At 40.3% G+C, this 26,869-nt stretch overlaps 1 protein-coding gene across 2 annotated transcripts in view; it reads right to left on the bottom strand.

Annotated features, from left to right (window-relative positions):
• IGSF21 (immunoglobin superfamily member 21) overlaps window positions 1-26,869 on the bottom strand; it is an 895,000-nt gene that overhangs the window by 324,897 nt on the left and 543,234 nt on the right. The window lies entirely within an intron of this gene.

Genomic DNA, 26,869 nt, shown 5'->3' with positions numbered 1-26,869 from the left:
ATATCAGCCTCTTATAACGCTCCAGTTCTGATCTAACCTCCAGACATTACATCATATGTGACTGACATCAGCTCCTCTTATAAACGCTCCAGTGCTGATATAACCTCCAGACATTACATCATATGTGACTGATATCAGCCCCTCTTATAACGCTCCAGTACTGATATAACCTCCAGACATTACACCATATGTAACTGATATCAGCCTCTTATAACGCTCCAGTTCTGATATAACCTCCAGACATTACATCATATGTGACTGACATCAGCTCCTCTTATAACGCTCCAGTGCTGATATAACCTCCAGACATTACATCATATGTGACTGATATCAGCCCCTCTTATAACGCTCCAGTATTGATATAACCTCCAGACATTACACCATATGTGACTGATATCAGCCCCTCTATAACGCTCCAGTACTGATATAACCTCCAGACATTACATCATATGTGACTGATATCAGCTCCTCTTATAACGCTCCAGTACTGATATAACCTCCAGACATTACACCATATGTGACTGATATCAGCCTCTTATAACGCTCCAGTACTGATATAACCTCCAGACATTACATCATATGTGACTGATATCAGCCCCTCTTATAACTCTCCAGTACTGATATAACCTCCAGACATTACACCATATGTGACTGATATCAGCCTCTCTTATAACGCTCCAGTACTGATATAACCTCCAGACATTACACCATATGTGACTGATATCAGCTCCTCTTATAACGTCCAGTACTGATATAACCTCCAGACATTACACCATATGTGACTGATATCAGCCCCTCTTATAACGCTCCAGTACTGATATAACCTCCAGACATTACACCATATGTGACTGATATCAGCCCCTCTTATAACACTCCAGTACTGATATAACCTCCAGACATTACACCATATGTGACTGATATCAGCCTCTCTTATAACGCTCCAGTACTGATATAACCTCCAGACATTACACCATATGTGACTGATATCAGCCCCTCTTATAACACTCCAGTACTGATATAACCTCCAGACATACACCATATGTGACTGATATCAGCCTCTCTTATAACGCTCCAGTACTGATATAACCTCCAGACATTACATCATATGTGACTGATATCAGCCCCTCTTATAACGCTCCAGAACTGATATACCTCCAGACATTACATCATATGTGACTGATATCAGCTCCCTTATAACGCTCCAGCACTGATATAACCTCCAGACATTACACCATATGTGACTGATATCAGCCTCTTATAACGCTCCAGTACTGATATAACCTCCAGACATTACACCATATGTGACTGATATCAGCCCCTCTTATAACGCTCCAGTACTGATATAACCTCCAGACATTACATCCTATGTGACTGATATCAGCCTCTTATATGCTACAGTACTGATATAACCTCCAGACATTACACCATATGTGACTGATATCAGCTCCTCTTATAACGCTCCAGTACTGATATAGCCTCCAGACATTACATCCTATGTGACTGATATCAGCCTCTTATAATGCTACAGTACTGATATAACCTCCAGACATTACACCATATGTGACTGATATCAGCCTCTTATAACGCTCCAGTACTGATATAACCTCCAGACATTACACCATATGTGACTGATATCAGCCTCTTATAACGGTCCAGTACTGATATAAACTCCAGACATTACATCATATGTGACTGATATCAGCCTCCTATAACGCTCCAGTACTGATATAACCTCCAGACATTACATCATATGTGACTGATATCAGCTCCTCTTATAACGCTCCAGTACTGATATAACCTCCATACATTATACCATATGTGACTGATATCAGCCCCTCTTATAACGCTTCAGTACAGATATAACCTCCAGACATTACATCATATGTGACTGATATCAGCCTCTTATAACGCTCCAGTACTGATATAACCTTAAGACATTACATCATATGTGACTGATATCAGCCTCTTATAACGCTCCAGTACTGATATAACCTCCAGATATTACATCATATGTGACTGATATCAGCCTCTCTTATAACGCTCCAGTACTGATATAACCTCCAGACATTACACCATATGTGACTGATATCAGCCTCTTATAACGCTCCAGTACTGATATAACCTCCAGACATTACACCATATGTGACTGATATCAGCCTCTTATAACGCTCCAGCACTGATATAACCTCCAGACATTACATCATATGTGACTGATATCAGCCCCTCTTATAACGCTCCAGTACTGATATAACCTCCAGACATTACACCATATGTGACTGATATCAGTCTCTTATAACGCTCCAGTACTGATATAACCTCCAGACATTACACCATATGTGACTGATATCAGCCTCCTATAACGCTCCAGTACTGATATAACCTCCAGACATTACATCATATGTGACTGATATCAGCCCCTCTTATAACGCTCCAGTACTGATATAACCTCCAGACATTACATCATATGTGACTGATATCAGCCCCTCTTATAACGCTCCAGTACTGATATAACCTCCAGACATTACACCATATGTAACTGATATCAGCCTCTTATAACGCTCCAGTTCTGATATAACCTCCAGACATTACATCATATGTGACTGACATCAGCTCCTCTTATAACGCTCCAGTGCTGATATAACCTCCAGACATTACATCATATGTGACTGATATCAGCCCCTCTTATAACGCTCCAGTACTGATATAACCTCCAGACATTACATCATATGTGACTGATATCAGCTCCTCTTATAATGCTCCAGTACTGATATAACCTCCAGACATTACACCATATGTGACTGATATCAGCCCCTCTTATAACGCTCCAGTACTGATATAACCTCCAGACATTACATCATATGTGACTGATATCAGCCTCTTATAACGCTCCAGTACTGATATAATCTCCAGACATTACACCATATGTGACTGATATCAGCCCTCTTATAACGCTCCAGTACTGATATAACCTCCAGACATTACATCATATGTGACTGATATCAGCCCCTCTTATAACTCTCCAGTACTGATATAACCTCCAGACATTACACCATATGTGACTGATATCAGCCTCTCTTATAACGCTCCAGTACTGATATAACCTCCAGACATTACACCATATGTGACTGATATCAGCCTCTTATAACGCTCCAGTACTGATATAAACCTCCAGACATTACACCATATGTGACTGATATCAGCCTCTTATAACGCTCCAGTACTGATATAACCTCCAGACATTACACCATATGTGACTGATATCAGCCCCTCTTATAACGCTCCAGTACTGATATAACCTCCAGACATACACCATATGTGACTGATATCAGCCCCTCTTATAACACTCCAGTACTGATATAACCTCCAGACATTACACCATATGTGACTGATATCAGCCTCTCTTATAACGCTCCAGTACTGATATAACCTCCAGACATTACACCATATGTGACTGATATCAGCTCCTCTTATAACGCTCCAGTACTGATATAACCTCCAGACATTACATCATATGTGACTGATATCAGCCCCTCTTATAACGCTCCAGAACTGATATAACCTCCAGACATTACATCATATGTGACTGATATCAGCTCCCCTTATAACGCTCCAGCACTGATATAACCTCCAGACATTACACCATATGTGACTGATATCAGCCTCTTATAACGCTCCAGTACTGATATAACCTCCAGACATTACACCATATGTGACTGATATCAGCCCCTCTTATAACGCTCCAGTACTGATATAACCTCCAGACATTACATCATATGTGACTGATATCAGCTCCTCTTATAACGCTCCAGTACTGATATAGCCTCCAGACATTACATCCTATGTGACTGATATCAGCCTCTTATAATGCTACAGTACTGATATAACCTCCAGACATTACACCATATGTGACTGATATCAGCCTCTTATAACGCTCCAGTACTGATATAACCTCCAGACATTACACCATATGTGACTGATATCAGCCTCTTATAACGCTCCAGTACTGATATAAACTCCAGACATTACATCATATGTGACTGATATCAGCCTCCTATAACGCTCCAGTACTGATATAACCTCCAGACATTACATCATATGTGACTGATATCAGCTCCTCTTATAACGCTCCAGTACTGATATAACCTCCATACATTATACCATATGTGACTGATATCAGCCCCTCTTATAACGCTTCAGTACAGATATAACCTCCAGACATTACATCATATGTGACTGATATCAGCCTCTTATAACGCTCCAGTACTGATATAACCTTAAGACATTACATCATATGTGACTGATATCAGCCTCTTATAACGCTCCAGTACTGATATAACCTCCAGATATTACATCATATGTGACTGATATCAGCCTCTCTTATAACGCTCCAGTACTGATATAACCTCCAGACATTACACCATATGTGACTGATATCAGCCTCTTATAACGCTCCAGTACTGATATAACCTCCAGACATTACACCATATGTGACTGATATCAGCCTCTTATAACGCTCCAGCACTGATATAACCTCCAGACATTACATCATATGTGACTGATATCAGCCTCTTATAACGCTCCAGTACTGATATAACCTCCAGACATTACACCATATGTGACTGATATCAGCCTCTTATAACGCTCCAGTGCTGATATAACCTCCAGACATTACACCATATGTGACTGATATCAGCCCCTCTTATAACGCTTCAGTACAGATATAACCTCCAGACATTACATCATATGTGACTGATAACAGCCCCTCTTATAACGCTCCAGTACTGATATAACCTCCAGACATTACACCATATGTGACTGATATCAGCTCCTCTTATAACGCTCCAGTACTGATATAACCTCCAGACATTACATCATATGTGACTGATATCAGCCCCTCTTATAACGCTCCAGTACTGATATAACCACCGGACATTACACCATATGTGACTGATATCAGCCTCTTATAACGCTCCAGTACTGATATAACCTCCAGACATTACACCATATGTGACTGATATCAGCAGCTCTTATAACGCTCCAGTACTGATATAACCTCCAGGCATTACATCATATGTGACTGATATCAGCCCCTCTTATAACGCTCCAGTACTGATATAACCTCCAGACATTACATCATATGTGACTGATATCAGCCCCTCTTATAACGCTCCAGTACTGATATAACCTCCAGACATTACATCATATGTGACTGATATCAGCCCCTCTTATAACGCTCCAGTACTGATATAACCTCCAGACATTACATCATATGTGACTGATATCAGCCTCTCTTATAACGATCCAGTACTGATATAACCTCCAGACATTACACCATATGTGACTGATATCAGCCTCTTATAACGCTCCAGTACTGATATAACCTCCAGACATTACATCATATGTGACTGATATCAGCCCCTCTTACAACGCTCCAGTACTGATATAACCTCCAGACATTACATCATATGTGACTGATATCAGCCCCTCTTATAACGCTCCAGTACTGATATAACCTCCAGACATTACACCATATGTGACTGATATCAGTCTCTTATAACGCTCCAGTACTGATATAACCTCCAGATATTACACCATATGTGACTGATATCAGCCTCCTATAACGCTCCAGTACTGATATAACCTCCAGACATTACATCATATGTGACTGATATCAGCCCCTCTTATAACGCTCCAGTACTGATATAACCTCCAGACATTACATCATATGTGACTGATATCAGCCCCTCTTATAACGCTCCAGTACTGATATAACCTCCAGACATTACACCATATGTAACTGATATCAGCCTCTTATAACGCTCCAGTTCTGATATAACCTCCAGACATTACATCATATGTGACTGACATCAGCTCCTCTTATAACGCTCCAGTGCTGATATAACCTCCAGACATTACATCATATGTGACTGATATCAGCCCCTCTTATAACGCTCCAGTACTGATATAACCTCCAGACATTACACCATATGTAACTGATATCAGCCTCTTATAACGCTCCAGTTCTGATATAACCTCCAGACATTACATCATATGTGACTGACATCAGCTCCTCTTATAACGCTCCAGTGCTGATATAACCTCCAGACATTACATCATATGTGACTGATATCAGCCCCTCTTATAACGCTCCAGTATTGATATAACCTCCAGACATTACACCATATGTGACTGATATCAGCCCCTCTTATAACGCTCCAGTACTGATATAACCTCCAGACATTACATCATATGTGACTGATATCAGCTCCTCTTATAACGCTCCAGTACTGATATAACCTCCAGACATTACACCATATGTGACTGATATCAGCCTCTTATAACGCTCCAGTACTGATATAACCTCCAGACATTACATCATATGTGACTGATATCAGCCCCTCTTATAACTCTCCAGTACTGATATAACCTCCAGACATTACACCATATGTGACTGATATCAGCCTCTCTTATAACGCTCCAGTACTGATATAACCTCCAGACATTACACCATATGTGACTGATATCAGCTCCTCTTATAACGCTCCAGTACTGATATAACCTCCAGACATTACACCATATGTGACTGATATCAGCCCCTCTTATAACGCTCCAGTACTGATATAACCTCCAGACATTACACCATATGTGACTGATATCAGCCCCTCTTATAACACTCCAGTACTGATATAACCTCCAGACATTACACCATATGTGACTGATATCAGCCTCTCTTATAACGCTCCAGTACTGATATAACCTCCAGACATTACACCATATGTGACTGATATCAGCCCCTCTTATAACACTCCAGTACTGATATAACCTCCAGACATTACACCATATGTGACTGATATCAGCCTCTCTTATAACGCTCCAGTACTGATATAACCTCCAGACATTACATCATATGTGACTGATATCAGCCCCTCTTATAACGCTCCAGAACTGATATAACCTCCAGACATTACATCATATGTGACTGATATCAGCTCCCCTTATAACGCTCCAGCACTGATATAACCTCCAGACATTACACCATATGTGACTGATATCAGCCTCTTATAACGCTCCAGTACTGATATAACCTCCAGACATTACACCATATGTGACTGATATCAGCCCCTCTTATAACGCTCCAGTACTGATATAACCTCCAGACATTACATCCTATGTGACTGATATCAGCCTCTTATAATGCTACAGTACTGATATAACCTCCAGACATTACACCATATGTGACTGATATCAGCTCCTCTTATAACGCTCCAGTACTGATATAGCCTCCAGACATTACATCCTATGTGACTGATATCAGCCTCTTATAATGCTACAGTACTGATATAACCTCCAGACATTACACCATATGTGACTGATATCAGCCTCTTATAACGCTCCAGTACTGATATAACCTCCAGACATTACACCATATGTGACTGATATCAGCCTCTTATAACGGTCCAGTACTGATATAAACTCCAGACATTACATCATATGTGACTGATATCAGCCTCCTATAACGCTCCAGTACTGATATAACCTCCAGACATTACATCATATGTGACTGATATCAGCTCCTCTTATAACGCTCCAGTACTGATATAACCTCCATACATTATACCATATGTGACTGATATCAGCCCCTCTTATAACGCTTCAGTACAGATATAACCTCCAGACATTACATCATATGTGACTGATATCAGCCTCTTATAACGCTCCAGTACTGATATAACCTTAAGACATTACATCATATGTGACTGATATCAGCCTCTTATAACGCTCCAGTACTGATATAACCTCCAGATATTACATCATATGTGACTGATATCAGCCTCTCTTATAACGCTCCAGTACTGATATAACCTCCAGACATTACACCATATGTGACTGATATCAGCCTCTTATAACGCTCCAGTACTGATATAACCTCCAGACATTACACCATATGTGACTGATATCAGCCTCTTATAACGCTCCAGCACTGATATAACCTCCAGACATTACATCATATGTGACTGATATCAGCCTCTTATAACGCTCCAGTACTGATATAACCTCCAGACATTACACCATATGTGACTGATATCAGCCTCTTATAACGCTCCAGTACTGATATAACCTCCAGACATTACACCATATGTGACTGATATCAGCCCCTCTTATAACGCTTCAGTACAGATATAACCTCCAGACATTACATCATATGTGACTGATAACAGCCCCTCTTATAACGCTCCAGTACTGATATAACCTCCAGACATTACACCATATGTGACTGATATCAGCTCCTCTTATAACGCTCCAGTACTGATATAACCTCCAGACATTACATCATATGTGACTGATATCAGCCCCTCTTATAACGCTCCAGTACTGATATAACCACCGGACATTACACCATATGTGACTGATATCAGCCTCTTATAACGCTCCAGTACTGATATAACCTCCAGATATTACATCATATGTGACTGATATCAGCCTCTCTTATAACGATCCAGTACTGATATAACCTCCAGACATTACACCATATGTGACTGATATCAGCCTCTCTTATAACGCTCCGGTACTGATATAACCTCCAGACATTACATCATATGTGACTGATATCAGCCCCTCTTATAACGCTCCAGTACTGATATAACCTCCAGACATTACATCATATGTGACTAATATCAGCCTCTTATAACGCTCCAGTACTGATATAACCTCCAGACATTACACCATATGTGACTGATATCAGCTCCTCTTATAACGCTCCAGTACTGATATAACCTCCAGACATTACATCATATGTGACTGATATCAGCCCCTCTTATAACGCTCCAGTACTGATATAACCTCCAGACATTACACCATATGTGACTGATATCAGCCTCTTATAACGCTCCAGTACTGATATAACCTCCAGACATTACATCATATGTGACTGATATCAGCCCCTCTTACAACGCTCCAGTACTGATATAACCTCCAGACATTACATCATATGTGACTGATATCAGCCCCACTTATAACACTCCAGTACTGATATATCCTCCAGACATTACATCATATGTGACTGATATCAGCTCCTCTTATAACGCTCCAGTACTGATATAACCTCCAGACATTACACCATATGTGACTGATATCAGCCCCTCTTATAACGCTCCAGTACTGATATAACCTCCAGACATTACATCATATGTGACTGATATCAGCCCCTCTTATAACGCTCCAGTACTGATATAACCTCCAGACATTACACCATATGTGACTGATATCAGCCTCTTATAATGCTCCAGTACTGATATAACCTCCAGACATTACATTATATGTGACTGATATCAGCCCCTCTTATAACGCTCCAGTACTGATATAACCTCCAGACATTACATCATATGTGACTGATATCAGCCTCTTATAACGCTCCAGTACTGATATAACCTCCAGACATTACACCATATGTGACTGATATCAGCCTCTTATAACGCTCCAGTACTGATATAACCTCCAGACATTACATTATATGTGACTGATATCAGCCCCTCTTATAACGCTCCAGTACTGATATAACCTCCAGACATTACATCATATGTGACTGATATCAGCCTCTCTTATAACGCTCCAGTACTGATATAACCTCCAGACATTACACCATATGTGACTGATATCAGCCCCTCTTATAACGCTCCAGTACTGATATAACCTCCAGACATTACATCATATGTGACTGATATTAGCCTCTTATAACGCTCCAGCACTGATATAACCTCCAGACATTACACCATATGTGACTGATATCAGCCCCTCTTATAACGCTCAAGTACTGATATAACCTCCAGACATTACATCATATGTGACTGATATCAGCCTCTTATAACGCTCCAGTACTGATATAACCTCCAGACATTACATCATATGTGACTGATATCAGCCTCTTATAACGCTCCAGTACTGATATAACCTCCAGACATTACATCATATGTGACTGATATCAGCCCCTCTTATAACGCTCCAGTACTGATATAACCTCCAGACATTACATCATATGTGACTGATATCAGCCCCTCTTATAACGCTCCAGTTCTGATATAACCTCCAGACATTACATCATATGTGACTGATATCAGCCCCTCTTATAACGCTCCAGTTCTGATATAACCTCCAGACATTACATCATATGTGACTGATATCAGCCCCTCTTATAACGCTCCAGTACTGATATAACCTCCAGACATTACATCATGTGTGACTGACATCAGCTCCTCTTATAACGCTCCAGTACTGATATAACCTCCAGACATTACACCATATGTGACTGATATCAGCTCCTCTTATAACGCTCCAGTACTGATATAACCTCCAGACATTACACCATATGTGACTGATATCAGCCCCTCTTATAACGCTCCAGTACTGATATAACCTCCAGACATTACATCATATGTGACTGATATCAGCCCCTCTTATAACGCTCCAGTACTGATATAACCTCCAGACATTACAGCATATGTGACTGATATAAGCCCCTCTTATAACGCTCCAGTACTGATATAACCTCCAGACATTACACCATATGTGACTGATATCAGCCCCTCTTATAATGCTCCAGTACTGATATAACCTCCAGACATTACATCATATGTGACTGATATCAGCCTCTTATAACGCTCCAGTACTGATATAACCTCCAGACATTACATCATATGTGACTGATATCAGTCCCTCTTATAACGCTCCAGTACTGATATAACCTCCAGACATTACATCATATGTGACTGATATCAGCCCCTCTTATAACGCTCCAGTACTGATATAACCTCCAGACATTACATCATATGTGACTGATATCAGCCCCTCTTATAACGCTCCAGTACTGATATAACTTCCAGACATTACATCATATGTGACTGATATCAGCCTCTTATAACGCTCCAGTACTGATATAACCTCCAGACATTACACCATATGTGACTGATATCAGCCTCTTATAACGCTCCAGTACTGATATAACCTCCAGATATTACATCATATGTGACTGATATCATCCCCTCTTATAACGCTCCAGTACTGATATAACCTCCAGACATTACATCATATGTGACTGATATCAGCTCCTCTTATAACGCTCCAGTACTGATATAAATTCCAGACATTACATCATATGTGACTGATATCAGCCTCTTATAACGCTCCAGTACTGATATAACCTCCAGACATTACACCATATGTGACTGATATCAGCCTCTTATAACGCTCCAGTACTGATATAACCTCCAGACATTACATCATATGTGACTGATATCAGCTCCTCTTATAACGCTCCAGTACTGATATAACCTCCAGACATTACATCATATGTGACTGATATCATCCAATCTTATAACGCTCCAGCACTGATATAACCTCCAGACATTACACCATATGTGACTGATATCAGCCTCTTATAACGCTCCAGTACTGATATAACCTCCAGACATTACACCATATGTGACTGATATCAGACTCTTATAACGCTCCAGTACTGATATAACGTCCAAACATTACATCATATGTGACTGATATCAGCCCCTCTTATAACGCTCCAGTACTGATATAACCTCCAGACATTACATCATATGTGACTGATATCAGCTCCTCTTATAACGCTCCAGTACTGATATAACCTCCAGACATTACATCATATGTGACTGATATCAGCCTCTTATAACGCTCCAGTACTGATATAACCTCCAGACATTACATCATATGTGACTGATATCAGCTCCTCTTATAACGCTCCAGTACTGATATAACCTCCAGACATTACATCATATGTGACTGATATCAGCCTCTTATAACGCTCCAGTACTGATATAACCTCCAGATATTACATCATATGTGACTGATATCAGCCCCTCTTATAACGCTCCAGTACTGATATAACCTCCAGACATTACACCATATGTGACTGATATCAGCCTCTTATAACGCTCCAGTTCTGATATAACCTCCAGACATTACATCATATGTGACTGATATCAGCCCCTCTTATAACGCTCCAGTTCTGATATAACCTCCAGACATTACACCATATGTGACTGATATCAGCCTCTTATAACACTCCAGTACTGATATAACCTCCAGACATTACACCATATGTGACTGATATCAGCCTCTTATAACGCTCCAGTACTGATATAACCTCCAGACATTACATCATATGTGACTGATATCAGTCTCTTATAACGCTCCATTACTGATATAACCTCCAGACATTCCACCATGTGTGACTGATATCAGCCTCTTATAACGCTCCAGCACTGATATAACCTCCAGACATTACACCATATGTGACTGATATCAGTCTCTTATAACGCTCCAGCACTGATATAACCTCCAGACATTACACCATATGTGACTGATATCAGCCTCTTATAACGCTCCAGCACTGATATAACCTCCAGACATTACATCATATGTGACTGATATCAGCCCCTCTTATAACGCTCCAGTAATGATATAACCTCCAGACATTACACCATATGTGACTGATATCAGCCTCTTATAACGCTCCAGCACTGATATAACCTCCAGACATTACACCATATGTGACTGATATCAGCCTCTTATAACACTCCAGTACTGATATAACCTCCAGACATTACACCATATGTGACTGATATCAGCCTCTTATAACGCTCCAGTACTGATATAACCTCCAGACATTATATCATATGTGACTGATATCAGCCCCTCTTATAACGCTCCAGTACTGATATAACCTCCAGACATTACACCATATGTGACTGATATCAGTCTCTTATAACGCTCCAGTACTGATATAACCTCCAGACATTACACCATATGTGACTGATATCAGCCTCTAATAAGTCTCCAGTACTGATATAACCTCCAGACATTACACCATATGTGACTGATATCAGTCTCTTATAACGCTCCAGTACTGATATAACCTCCAGACATTACATCATATGTGACTGATATCAGCCTCTTATAAGTCTCCAGTACTGATATAACTTCCAGACATTACATCATATGTGACTGATATCAGCCTCTCTTATAACGCTCCAGTACTGATATAACCTCCAGACATTACACCATATGTGACTGATATCAGCCTCTTATAACGCTCCAGTACTGATATAACCTCCAGACATTACACCATATGTGACTGATATCAGCCTCTTATAACGCTCCAGTACTGATATAACCTCCAGACATTACATCATATGTGACTGATATCAGCCCCTCTTATAACGCTCCAGTACTGATATAACCTCCAGACATTACACCATATGTGACTGATATCAGCCTCTTATAACGCTCCAGTACTGATATAACCTCCAGACATTACACCATATGTGACTGATATCAGCCTCTTATAACGCTCCAGTACTGATATAACCTCCAGACATTACACCATATGTGACTGATATCAGCTTCTTATAACGCTCCAGTACTGATATAACCTCCAGACATTACATCATATGTGACTGATATCAGCCTCTCTTATAACTCTCCAGTACTGATATAACCTCCAGACATTACATCATATGTGACCGATATCAGCCTCTTATAACTCTCCAGTACTGATATAACCTCCAGACATTACATCATATGTGACTGATATCAGCCCCTCTTATAACGCTCCAGTACTGATATAACCTCCAGACATTACACCATATGTAACTGATATCAGCCTCTTATAATGCTCCAGTTCTGATATAACCTCCAGACATTACATCATATGTGACTGACATCAGCTCCTCTTATAACGCTCCAGTGCTGATATAACCTCCAGACATTACATCATATGTGACTGATATCAGCCCCTCTTATAACGCTCCAGTACTGATATAACCTCCAGACATTACATCATATGTGACTGATATCAGCTCCTCTTATAACGCTCCAGTACTGATATAACTTCCAGACATTACATCATATGTGACTGATATCAGCCTCTTATAACGCTCCAGTACTGATATAACGTCCAAACATTACATCATATGTGACTGATATCAGCCCCTCTTATAACGCTCCAGTACTGATATAACCTCCAGACATTACACCATATGTGACTGATATCAGCCTCTTATAACACTCCAGTACTGATATAACCTCCAGACATTACACCATATGTGACTGATATCAGCCTCTTATAACGCTCCAGTACTGATATAACCTCCAGACATTATATCATATGTGACTGATATCAGCCCCTCTTATAACGCTCCAGTACTGATATAACCTCCAGACATTACACCATATGTGACTGATATCAGTCTCTTATAACGCTCCAGTACTGATATAACCTCCAGACATTACACCATATGTGACTGATATCAGCCTCTTATAAGTCTCCAGTACTGATATAACCTCCAGACATTACACCATATGTGACTGATATCAGTCTCTTATAACGCTCCAGTACTGATATAACCTCCAGACATTACATCATATGTGACTGATATCAGCCTCTTATAAGTCTCCAGTACTGATATAACTTCCAGACATTACATCATATGTGACTGATATCAGCCTCTCTTATAACGCTCCAGTACTGATAAAACCTCCAGACATTACACCATATGTGACTGATATCAGCCTCTTATAACGCTCCAGTACTGATATAACCTCCAGACATTACACCATATGTGACTGATATCAGCCTCTTATAACGCTCCAGTACTGATATAACCTCCAGACATTACATCATATGTGACTGATATCAGCCCCTCTTATAACGCTCCAGTACTGATATAACCTCCAGACATTACACCATATGTGACTGATATCAGCCTCTTATAACGCTCCAGTACTGATATAACCTCCAGACATTACACCATATGTGACTGATATCAGCCTCTTATAACGCTCCAGTACTGATATAACCTCCAGACATTACACCATATGTGACTGATATCAGCTTCTTATAACGCTCCAGTACTGATATAACCTCCAGACATTACATCATATGTGACTGATATCAGCCTCTTATAACTCTCCAGTACTGATATAACCTCCAGACATTACATCATATGTGACTGATATCAGCCTCTTATAACTCTCCAGTACTGATATAACCTCCAGACATTACATCATATGTGACTGATATCAGCCCCTCTTATAACGCTCCAGTACTGATATAGCCTCCAGACATTACACCATATGTAACTGATATCAGCCTCTTATAATGCTCCAGTTCTGATATAACCTCCAGACATTACATCATATGTGACTGACATCAGCTCCTCTTATAACGCTCCAGTGCTGATATAACCTCCAGACATTACATCATATGTGACTGATATCAGCCCCTCTTATAACGCTCCAGTACTGATATAACCTCCAGACATTACATCATATGTGACTGATATCAGCCTCTTATAACGCTCCAGTACTGATATAACCTCCAGACATTACACCATATGTGACTGATATCAGCTCCTCTTATAACGCTCCAGTACTGATATAACCTCCAGACATTACATCATATGTGACTGATATCAGCCTCTTATAACGCTCCAGTACTGATATAACCTCCAGACATTACATCATATGTGACTGATATCAGCCTCTTATAACGCTCCAGTACTGATATAACCTCCAGATATTACATCATATGTGACTGATATCAGCCCCTCTTATAACGCCACAGTACTGATATAACCTCCAGACATTACACCATATGTGACTGATATCAGCTCCTCTTATAACGCTCCAGTACTGATATAACCTCCAGACATTACACCATATGTGACTGATATTAGCCCCTCTTATAACGCTCCAGTACTGATATAACCTCCAGACATTACATCATATGTGACTGATATCAGCCCCTCTTATAACGCTCCAGTACTGATATAACCTCCAGACATTACAGCATATGTGACTGATATAAGCCCCTCTTATAACGCTCCAGTACTGATATAACCTCCAGACATTACACCATATGTGACTGATATCAGCCCCTCTTATAATGCTCCAGTACTGATATAACCTCCAGACATTACATCATATGTGACTGATATCAGCCTCTTATAACGCTCCAGTACTGATATAACCTCCAGACATTACATCATATGTGACTGATATCAGTCCCTCTTATAACGCTCCAGTACTGATATAACCTCCAGACATTACATCATATGTGACTGATATCAGCCCCTCTTATAACGCTCCAGTACTGATATAACTTCCAGACATTACATCATATGTGACTGATATCAGCCTCTTATAACGCTCCAGTACTGATATAACCTCCAGACATTACACCATATGTGACTGATATCAGCCTCTTATAACGCTCCAGTACTGATATAACCTCCAGACATTACATCATATGTGACTGATATCATCCCCTCTTATAACGCTCCAGTACTGATATAACCTCCAGACATTACATCATATGTGACTGATATCAGCTCCTCTTATAACGCTCCAGTACTGATATAACTTCCAGACATTACATCATATGTGACTGATATCAGCCTCTTATAACGCTCCAGTACTGATATAACCTCCAGACATTACACCATATGTGACTGATATCAGCCTCTTATAACGCTCCAGTACTGATATAACCTCCAGACATTACATCATATGTGACTGATATCATCCCCTCTTATAACGCTCCAGCACTGATATAACCTCCAGACATTACACCATATGTGACTGATATCAGCCTCTTATAACGCTCCAGTACTGATATAACCTCCAGACATTACACCATATGTGACTGATATCAGACTCTTATAACGCTCCAGTACTGATATAACGTCCAAACATTACATCATATGTGACTGATATCAGCCCCTCTTATAACGCTCCAGTACTGATATAACCTCAAGACATTACATCATATGTGACTGATATCAGCTCCTCTTATAACGCTCCAGTACTGATATAACCTCCAGACATTACATCATATGTGACTGATATCAGCCTCTTATAACGCTCCAGTACTGATATAACCTCCAGACATTACATCATATGTGACTGATATCAGCTCCTCTTATAACGCTCCAGTACTGATATAACCTCCAGACATTACATCATATGTGACTGATATCAGCCTCTTATAACGCTCCAGTACTGATATAACCTCCAGATATTACATCATATGTGACTGATATCAGCCCCCCTTATAACGCTCCAGTACTGATATAACCTCCAGACATTACACCATATGTGACTGATATCAGCCTCTTATAACGCTCCAGTTCTGATATAACCTCCAGACATTACATCATATGTGACTGATATCAGCCCCTCTTATAACGCTCCAGTTCTGATATAACCTCCAGACATTACATCATATGTGACTGATATCAGCCCCTCTTATAACGCTCCAGTTATGATATAACCTCCAGACATTACATCATATGTGACTGATATCAGCCCCTCTTATAACGCTCCAGTTCTGATATAACCTCCAGACATTACATCATGTGTGACTGACATCAGCTCCTCTTATAACGCTCCAGTACTGATATAACCTCCAGACATTACACCATATGTGACTGATATCAGCTCCTCTTATAACGCTCCAGTACTGATATAACCTCCAGACATTACATCATATGTGACTGATATCAGCCCCTCTTATAACGCTCCAGTACTGATATAACCTCCAGACATTACATCATATGTGACTGATATCAGCCCCTCTTATAACGCTCCAGTACTGATATAACCTCCAGACATTACACCATATGTGACTGATATAAGCCCCTCTTATAACGCTCCAGTACTGATATAACCTCCAGACATTACACCATATGTGACTGATATCAGCTCCTCTTATAACGCTCCAGTACTGATATAACCTCCAGACATTACATCATATGTGACTGATATCAGCCCCTCTTATAACGCTCCAGTACTGATATAACCTCCAGACATTACATCATATGTGACTGACATCAGCCTCTTATAACGCTCCAGTACTGATATAACCTTCAGACATTACACCATATGTGACTGATATCAGCCCCTCTTATAACTCTCCAGTACTGATATAACCTCCAGACATTACATCATATGTGACTGATATCAGCCCCTCTTATAACGCTCCAGTACTGATATAACCTCCAGACATTACATCATATGTGACTGATACCAGCCTCTTATAACGCTCCAGTACTGATATAACCTCCAGACATTACACCATATGTGACTGATATCAGCCCCTCTTATAACGCTCCAGTACTGATATAACCTCCAGACATTACACCATATGTGACTGATATCAGCCTCTTATAACGCTCCAGTACTGATATAACCTCCAGACATTACATCATATGTGACTGATATCAGCTCCTCTTATAACGCTCCAGTACTGATATAACTTCCAGACATTACACCATATGTGACTGATATCAGCCTCTTATAAACGCTCCAGCACTGATATAACCTCCAGACATTACACCATATGTGACTGATATCAGCCTCTTATAACGCTCCAGTACTGATATAACCTCCAGACATTACACCATATGTGACTGATATCAGCCTCTTATAACGCTCCAGTACTGATATAACCTACAGACATTACATCATATGTGACTGATATCAGCCCCTCTTATAACGCTCCAGTACTGATATAACCTCCAGACATTACACCATATGTGACTGATATCAGTCTCTTATAACTCTCCAGTACTGATATAACCTCCAGACATTACATCATATGTGACTGATATCAGCCCCTCTTATAAAGCTCCATTACTGATATAACCTCCAGACATTACATCATATGTGACTGATATCAGCCCCTCTTATAATGCTCCAGTACTGATATAATCTCCAGACATTACATCATATGTGACTGATATCAGCCCCTCTTATAACGCTCCAGTACTGATATAACCTCCAGATATCACATCATATGTGACTGATATCAGCCCCTCTTATAACGCTCCAGTACTGATATAACCTCCAGACATTACACCATATGTGACTGATATCAGCCTCTTATAACGCTCCAGTACTGATATAACCTCCAGACATTACATCATATGTGACTGATATCAGCCCCTCTTATAACGCTCCAGTACTGATATAACCTCCAGACATTACACCATATGTGACTGATATCAGTCTCTTATAACGCTCCAGTACTGATATAACCTCCAGACATTACACCATATGTGACTGATATCAGCCTCCTATAACGCTCCAGTACTGATATAACCTCCAGACATTACATCATATGTGACTGATATCAGCCCCTCTTATAACGCTCCAGTACTGATATAACCTCCAGACATTACATCATATGTGACTGATATCAGCCCCTCTTATAACGCTCCAGTACTGATATAACCTCCAGACATTACACCATATGTAACTGATATCAGCCTCTTATAACGCTCCAGTTCTGATATAACCTCCAGACATTACATCATATGTGATTGACATCAGCTCCTCTTATAACGCTCCAGTGCTGATATAACCTCCAGACATTACATCATATGTGACTGATATCAGCCCCTCTTATAACGCTCCAGTACTGATATAACCTCCAGACATTACATCATATGTGACTGATATCAGCTCCTCTTATAATGCTCCAGTACTGATATAACCTCCAGACATTACACCATATGTGACTGATATCAGCCCCTCTTATAACGCTCCAGTACTGATATAACCTCCAGACATTACATCATATGTGACTGATATCAGCCTCTTATAACGCTCCAGTACTGATATAATCTCCAGACATTACACCATATGTGACTGATATCAGCCTCTTATAACGCTCCAGTACTGATATAACCTCCAGACATTACATCATATGTGACTGATATCAGCCCCTCTTATAACTCTCCAGTACTGATATAACCTCCAGACATTACACCATATGTGACTGATATCAGCCTCTCTTATAACGCTCCAGTACTGATATAACCTCCAGACATTACACCATATGTGACTGATATCAGCCTCTTATAACGCTCCAGTACTGATATAACCTCCAGACATTACACCATATGTGACTGATATCAGCCTCTTATAACGCTCCAGTACTGATATAACCTCCAGACATTACACCATATGTGACTGATATCAGCCCCTCTTATAATGCTCCAGTACTGATATAACCTCCAGACATTACACCATATGTGACTGATATCAGCCCCTCTTATAACACTCCAGTACTGATATAACCTCCAGACATTACACCATATGTGACTGATATCAGCCTTTCTTATAACGCTCCAGTACTGATATAACCTCCAGACATTACACCATATGTGACTGATATCAGCTCCTCTTATAACGCTCCAGTACTGATATAACCTCCAGACATTACATCATATGTGACTGATATCAGCCCCTCTTATAACGCTCCAGAACTGATATAACCTCCAGACATTACATCATATGTGACTGATATCAGCTCCCCTTATAACGCTCCAGCACTGATATAACCTCCAGACATTACACCATATGTGACTGATATCAGCCTCTTATAACGCTCCAGTACTGATATAACCTCCAGACATTACACCATATGTGACTGATATCAGCCCCTCTTATAACGCTCCAGTACTGATATAACCTCCAGACATTACATCATATGTGACTGATATCAGCTCCTCTTATAACGCTCCAGTACTGATATAGCCTCCAGACATTACATCCTATGTGACTGATATCAGCCTCTTATAATGCTACAGTACTGATATAACCTCCAGACATTACACCATATGTGACTGATATCAGCCTCTTATAACGCTCCAGTACTGATATAACCTCCAGACATTACACCATATGTGACTGATATCAGCCTCTTATAACGCTCCAGTACTGATATAAACTCCAGACATTACATCATATGTGACTGATATCAGCCTCCTATAACGCTCCAGTACTGATATAACCTCCAGACATTACATCATATGTGACTGATATCAGCTCCTCTTATAACGCTCCAGTACTGATATAACCTCCATACATTATACCATATGTGACTGATATCAGCCCCTCTTATAACGCTTCAGTACAGATATAACCTCCAGACATTACATCATATGTGACTGATATCAGCCTCTTATAACGCTCCAGTACTGATATAACCTTAAGACATTACATCATATGTGACTGATATCAGCCTCTTATAACGCTCCAGTACTGATATAACCTCCAGATATTACATCATATGTGACTGATATCAGCCTCTCTTATAACGCTCCAGTACTGATATAACCTCCAGACATTACACCATATGTGACTGATATCAGCCTCTTATAACGCTCCAGTACTGATATAACCTCCAGACATTACACCATATGTGACTGATATCAGCCTCTTATAACGCTCCAGCACTGATATAACCTCCAGACATTACATCATATGTGACTGATATCAGCCTCTTATAACGCTCCAGTACTGATATAACCTCCAGACATTACACCATATGTGACTGATATCAGCCTCTTATAACGCTCCAGTGCTGATATAACCTCCAGACATTACACCATATGTGACTGATATCAGCCCCTCTTATAACGCTTCAGTACAGATATAACCTCCAGACATTACATCATATGTGACTGATAACAGCCCCTCTTATAACGCTCCAGTACTGATATAACCTCCAGACATTACACCATATGTGACTGATATCAGCTCCTCTTATAACGCTCCAGTACTGATATAACCTCCAGACATTACATCATATGTGACTGATATCAGCCCCTCTTATAACGCTCCAGTACTGATATAACCACCGGACATTACACCATATGTGACTGATATCAGCCTCTTATAACGCTCCAGTACTGATATAACCTCCAGACATTACACCATATGTGACTGATATCAGCAGCTCTTATAACGCTCCAGTACTGATATAACCTCCAGGCATTACATCATATGTGACTGATATCAGCCCCTCTTATAACGCTCCAGTACTGATATAACCTCCAGACATTACATCATATGTGACTGATATCAGCCCCTCTTATAACGCTCCAGTACTGATATAACCTCCAGACATTACATCATATGTGACTGATATCAGCCCCTCTTATAACGCTCCAGTACTGATATAACCTCCAGACATTACATCATATGTGACTGATATCAGCCTCTCTTATAACGATCCAGTACTGATATAACCTCCAGACATTACACCATATGTGACTGATATCAGCCTCTTATAACGCTCCAGTACTGATATAACCTCCAGACATTACATCATATGTGACTGATATCAGCCCCTCTTACAACGCTCCAGTACTGATATAACCTCCAGACATTACATCATATGTGACTGATATCAGCCCCTCTTATAACGCTCCAGTACTGATATAACCTCCAGACATTACACCATATGTGACTGATATCAGTCTCTTATAACGCTCCAGTACTGATATAACCTCCAGACATTACACCATATGTGACTGATATCAGCCTCCTATAACGCTCCAGTACTGATATAACCTCCAGACATTACATCATATGTGACTGATATCAGCCCCTCTTCTAACGCTCCAGTACTGATATAACCTCCAGACATTACATCATATGTGACTGATATCAGCCCCTCTTATAACGCTCCAGTACTGATATAACCTCCAGACATTACACCATATGTAACTGATATCAGCCTCTTATAACGCTCCAGTTCTGATATAACCTCCAGACATTACATCATATGTGACTGACATCAGCTCCTCTTATAACGCTCCAGTGCTGATATAACCTCCAGACATTACATCATATGTGACTGATATCAGCCCCTCTTATAACGCTCCAGTACTGATATAACCTCCAGACATTACATCATATGTGACTGATATCAGCTCCTCTTATAACGCTCCAGTACTGATATAACCTCCAGACATTACACCATATGTGACTGATATCAGCCCCTCTTATAACGCTCCAGTACTGATATAACCTCCAGACATTACATCATATGTGACTGATATCAGCTCCTCTTATAACGCTCCAGTACTGATATAACCTCCAGACATTACACCATATGTGACTGATATCAGCCTCCTATAACGCTCCAGTACTGATATAACCTCCAGACATTACATCATATGTGACTGATATCAGCCCCTCTTCTAACGCTCCAGTACTGATATAACCTCCAGACATTACATCATATGTGACTGATATCAGCCCCTCTTATAACGCTCCAGTACTGATATAACCTCCAGACATTACACCATATGTAAATGATATCAGCCTCTTATAACGCTCCAGTTCTGATATAACCTCCAGACATTACATCATATGTGACTGACATCAGCTCCTCTTATAACGCTCCAGTGCTGATATAACCTCCAGACATTACATCATATGTGACTGATATCAGCCCCTCTTATAACGCTCCAGTACTGATATAACCTCCAGACATTACATCATATGTGACTGATATCAGCTCCTCTTATAACGCTCCAGTACTGATATAACCTCCAGACATTACACCATATGTGACTGATATCAGCCCCTCTTATAACGCTCCAGTACTGATATAACCTCCAGACATTACATCATATGTGACTGATATCAGCTCCTCTTATAACGCTCCAGTACTGATATAACCTCCAGACATTACACCATATGTGACTGATATCAGCCTCTTATAACGCTCCAGTACTGATATAACCTCCAGACATTACATCATATGTGACTGATATCAGCCCCTCTTATAACTCTCCAGTACTGATATAACCTCCAGACATTACACCATATGTGACTGATATCAGCCTCTCTTATAACGCTCCAGTACTGATATAACCTCCAGACATTACACCATATGTGACTGATATCAGCTCCTCTTATAACGCTCCAGTACTGATATAACCTCCAGACATTACACCATATGTGACTGATATCAGCCCCTCTTATAACGCTCCAGTACTGATATAACCTCCAGACATTACACCATATGTGACTGATATCAGCCTCTTATAACGCTCCAGTACTGATATAACCTCCAGACATTACACCATATGTGACTGATATCAGCCTCTCTTATAACGCTCCAGTACTGATATAACCTCCAGACATTACACCATATGTGACTGATATCAGCCTCTTATAACGCTCCAGTACTGATATAACCTCCAGACATTACACCATATGTGACTGATATCAGCCCCTCTTATAACGCTCCAGTACTGATATAACCTCCAGACATTACACCATATGTGACTGATATCAGCCTCTTATAACGCTCCAGTACTGATATAACCTCCAGACATTACACCATATGTGACTGATATCAGCCTCTCTTATAACGCTCCAGTACTGATATAACCTCCAGACATTACACCATATGTGACTGATATCAGCCTCTTATAACGCTCCAGTACTGATATAACCTCCAGACATTACACCATATGTGACTGATATCAGCCCCTCTTATAATGCTCCAGTACTGATATAACCTCCATACATTACACCATATGTGACTGATATCAGCCCCTCTTATAACACTCCAGTACTGATATAACCTCCAGACATTACACCATATGTGACTGATATCAGCCTTTCTTATAACGCTCCAGTACTGATATAACCTCCAGACATTACACCATATGTGACTGATATCAGCTCCTCTTATAACGCTCCAGTACTGATATAACCTCCAGACATTACATCATATGTGACTGATATCAGCCCCTCTTATAACGCTCCAGAACTGATATAACCTCCAGACATTACATCATATGTGACTGATATCAGCTCCCCTTATAACGCTCCAGCACTGATATAACCTCCAGACATTACACCATATGTGACTGATATCAGCCTCTTATAACGCTCCAGTACTGATATAACCTCCAGACATTACACCATATGTGACTGATATCAGCCCCTCTTATAACGCTCCAGTACTGATATAACCTCCAGACATTACATCATATGTGACTGATATCAGCTCCTCTTATAACGCTCCAGTACTGATATAGCCTCCAGACATTACATCCTATGTGACTGATATCAGCCTCTTATAATGCTACAGTACTGATATAACCTCCAGACATTACACCATATGTGACTGATATCAGCCTCTTATAACGCTCCAGTACTGATATAACCTCCAGACATTACACCATATGTGACTGATATCAGCCTCTTATAACGCTCCAGTACTGATATAAACTCCAGACATTACATCATATGTGACTGATATCAGCCTCCTATAACGCTCCAGTACTGATATAACCTCCAGACATTACATCATATGTGACTGATATCAGCTCCTCTTATAACGCTCCAGTACTGATATAACCTCCATACATTATACCATATGTGACTGATATCAGCCCCTCTTATAACGCTTCAGTACAGATATAACCTCCAGACATTACATCATATGTGACTGATATCAGCCTCTTATAACGCTCCAGTACTGATATAACCTTAAGACATTACATCATATGTGACTGATATCAGCCTCTTATAACGCTCCAGTACTGATATAACCTCCAGATATTACATCATATGTGACTGATATCAGCCTCTCTTATAACGCTCCAGTACTGATATAACCTCCAGACATTACACCATATGTGACTGATATCAGCCTCTTATAACGCTCCAGTACTGATATAACCTCCAGACATTACACCATATGTGACTGATATCAGCCTCTTATAACGCTCCAGCACTGATATAACCTCCAGACATTACATCATATGTGACTGATATCAGCCTCTTATAACGCTCCAGTACTGATATAACCTCCAGACATTACACCATATGTGACTGATATCAGCCTCTTATAACGCTCCAGTGCTGATATAACCTCCAGACATTACACCATATGTGACTGATATCAGCCCCTCTTATAACGCTTCAGTACAGATATAACCTCCAGACATTACATCATATGTGACTGATAACAGCCCCTCTTATAACGCTCCAGTACTGATATAACCTCCAGACATTACACCATATGTGACTGATATCAGCTCCTCTTATAACGCTCCAGTACTGATATAACCTCCAGACATTACATCATATGTGACTGATATCAGCCCCTCTTATAACGCTCCAGTACTGATATAACCACCGGACATTACACCATATGTGACTGATATCAGCCTCTTATAACGCTCCAGTACTGATATAACCTCCAGACATTACACCATATGTGACTGATATCAGCAGCTCTTATAACGCTCCAGTACTGATATAACCTCCAGGCATTACATCATATGTGACTGATATCAGCCCCTCTTATAACGCTCCAGTACTGATATAACCTCCAGACATTACATCATATGTGACTGATATCAGCCCCTCTTATAACGCTCCAGTACTGATATAACCTCCAGACATTACATCATATGTGACTGATATCAGCCCCTCTTATAACGCTCCAGTACTGATATAACCTCCAGACATTACATCATATGTGACTGATATCAGCCTCTCTTATAACGATCCAGTACTGATATAACCTCCAGACATTACACCATATGTGACTGATATCAGCCTCTTATAACGCTCCAGTACTGATATAACCTCCAGACATTACATCATATGTGACTGATATCAGCCCCTCTTACAACGCTCCAGTACTGATATAACCTCCAGACATTACATCATATGTGACTGATATCAGCCCCTCTTATAACGCTCCAGTACTGATATAACCTCCAGACATTACACCATATGTGACTGATATCAGTCTCTTATAACGCTCCAGTACTGATATAACCTCCAGACATTACACCATATGTGACTGATATCAGCCTCCTATAACGCTCCAGTACTGATATAACCTCCAGACATTACATCATATGTGACTGATATCAGCCCCTCTTCTAACGCTCCAGTACTGATATAACCTCCAGACATTACATCATATGTGACTGATATCAGCCCCTCTTATAAC

Source organism: Phyllobates terribilis, unplaced genomic scaffold (genome assembly GCF_046119375.1).
Source record: "Phyllobates terribilis strain yellow unplaced genomic scaffold, ASM4611937v1 Scaffold_12__6_contigs__length_324123572, whole genome shotgun sequence".
NCBI classification, from domain to species: Eukaryota; Metazoa; Chordata; class Amphibia; order Anura; family Dendrobatidae; genus Phyllobates; species Phyllobates terribilis.
The sequence above is the reverse complement of the archived record's forward strand: the minus strand, read 5'-3'. Positions and strand labels throughout refer to the sequence as shown.